The 2,370-nt window shown below is 66.2% G+C and overlaps 1 protein-coding gene across 2 annotated transcripts in view; it reads right to left on the bottom strand.

The window, feature by feature from the left end:
• Positions 1 to 1,107, bottom strand: part of RFXANK (regulatory factor X associated ankyrin containing protein) — a 19,939-nt gene extending 18,832 nt beyond the window's left edge. Inside the window, exon 1 of one of the 2 annotated variants that reach the window (XR_003400026.1) lies at positions 836 to 1,107. The gene's annotated coding sequence lies outside the window, so the exon portion shown is untranslated. The remainder of the gene's footprint in view (positions 1 to 835) is intronic. The other variant, XM_026864989.1, reaches the window with a different exon arrangement.
• Positions 1,108 to 2,370: the final 1,263 nt, after the last annotated feature.

Genomic DNA, 2,370 nt, shown 5'->3' with positions numbered 1-2,370 from the left:
TGCTCTCGTGTTTTTGGCTTGGAGAGAAGTTGGGGGGGTGTGACGTTGGTCCCCAGGCCCCGGGTCACTGGCACTAGGCCCAAAGTCCCCAAACTGGCTCCTGGTGACAGTGTCTCTGTCCCTTCCCCATGGTCGGGAGGGTGACGGGGCTCAGCCGTGTCCCATGGGCTGTGTCACTTGGGGTGCAGAGCACTGGGGGAGCCCCCAGCACCCAGCAGCTTGGGCTCCCCAAAACCCCAGGATTTTGGGGCAGGAAGGGCCTCAAGAGGGAGCTCAAAGCTTTCGAGCTGCCGACCTGGAGCTTGCAGGGAGCAGCCAGGCAGAGCCTGGCCTGGGCACCCCCCGACCCGGGAGCTCCGGGCAGCCCCGGCGCCCAAAGAGGGGGTTCAGCTGGGCCGACTGGTAGTGGCTCTTGGCCAGGCCGAGCCCCCGGGTGGCCCGAGGTGAAGATGGGGGGACAGGGCAGGGAGGTCCCACACCCCAGGCGGGTGAAGGGCCACCCCGTGTGTCCCCAAAGCCCAGCCCGGGGCAGGATGGCGCGTCTGGACACGTCGTCTCAGACTCTCCGGCTGCCAGGACGCTGCTCCACCACTGCTCCTGCACTTCTGCTCTCCCTCCTACCTCCTCTTCAGGATCAATTAAGATTATGAGCAGGGCTAATTAACAGTCTGCTAATTACACTCTGAAGCCCTCTATAAACCAGGAGCTTTAAAAGCAGCCCTGAGGAAGATGTCATGCCCTTTCTGCCCGCGCAGCCTGCACCAAAAGCCCCCTCCAGAGTGTCTCCATCTCTCCAGTCCCTCTCCTCAAAGCCCCCCCAGGGTTGGGACCGGACCCCCCGGCGTGGCAGGGACGGAAGGCCACATCCCCGCTGTGGGGCTGGCGTGGGAGCTGATTTCCAGCGAGTCTGTGATAACCCCCATCCCACCTGCTGCCCCGGGCGGCTCCGCTCACGTAACGGGAGCTTGGGAATTGCATCAGTTCCCCCCTCGCTGCTGTAAACACGGGTGTTCCCTGCGGGAACCCTGCGCCGAGCAGCTCCCGGGCAGCCCTCTGCCTCCCCACCACAGCCGGAGGGCCGGGACCCCCGGCACGGCCCCCCTGCCCCACGGCACACAGCACCCACCTCGGGGGCCTGAGGGGGGGCTGGAGCAGAGCGTGGTGGTCGCGGGCATCCCTGCAGCATCACCGCGGCTTTGCCCCCCCGCCGAGGCAGAGGTCACCCAAGGACAGGGTGTGAGTTGGGCTGCGCCTTCTCCAGGGCCAGATTTGGAGCTGGACACAGAACCAGGGCACATCAGCGTCCCCTGAGCTGGGGTTCTGCTCCCCCCCGGGTGGGGAGGGGAAGCACCTTCCCAGCACGGCTGCTCTGCACCCTCCAGCCAAAACGCTGACACCCAGCTATTCCCCACCGCCAGACCCCACCGTCCGTGGGTCTGTCACCGTGTGACGGAGCAGCAGCCCCCTCCCCTCGCTTTGCAAAATCCCCCCCCGGGATTCATCATCCCGGGATCCACAACCACGCACATCCTCCAGTCCCCACTCGAGACACCCCCACCACCCTCCCCGGCACCGAGCGGGTTTCCGCCACCTTCCCCAGGCTGCGAGTGGGGACGGTGCCAAGAAATCACAGCGCTGGCTTGTCCCAGGTGTCACCCAGGCCCGTCCCCACGCTCCGCGCCGAGTGGGGGGACACAGAGGCGTTGGGGTTGCTTTTACTGAAGCAGGTTGGTGGCAGCGCGCGAGCTGCCTGCGGAGGTTTCTCTCGGCGTCCCCCAGCGCTTCCCCGCAGCCTCCCTCGAGTTATGTCACCGCGGCCCAGCGGCCCCCGCCAAAGGCTCCAGGGCCCCTCGCTGCAGCGTGGGGGGGACGGGGACAGGCCAGAGGCAGGAGGACGGAGCAGCCCCCCCCTCCCTGCCCCAGGGCAGGTCACTTCGTTTATAAAATGCAAAGATAAAAACGAGAGGGATGTGCTGGGGTGTTTCCTTTCAGAGCTGCAAAGCAGCGGCGGCCCTTCGAGCTGATGAGGGTTTGGGTTTTTTTCGCTGTGGTTTTCACTGTCCTCCATGACCCTGGGGACCGGGGGACCAGCACCCCCCAGCCCTGTGGCTGAGGGGACCAGCAGTGCTGGGGGGGGGTTCCCCTAAAACCAAGTTGAGGGGGCCAAAGGCAAAGGCCAAACCCAGAGTCTGGCCCTAAACCTGTGCCCAGGGCCCCCCCATCTCAGCCCGAGCCCGAGCCCCCCGGCGAGGGCACCGCATCCCCCAGGACCCCCCAAACTTCACCCCCATCCCAGCCCCCGAATTCCCACGAACTCACCCACGTCCTCCCCTGCCGGATCCCCTATTCCAGCCCCCCCAGCCCCCCCCC

Source organism: Athene cunicularia (assembly GCF_003259725.1).
Source record: "Athene cunicularia isolate RWA chromosome 28 unlocalized genomic scaffold, athCun1 chr28_part1, whole genome shotgun sequence".
NCBI classification, from domain to species: Eukaryota; Metazoa; Chordata; class Aves; order Strigiformes; family Strigidae; genus Athene; species Athene cunicularia.
This window is presented reverse-complemented; position numbering and strand designations above follow the sequence as displayed.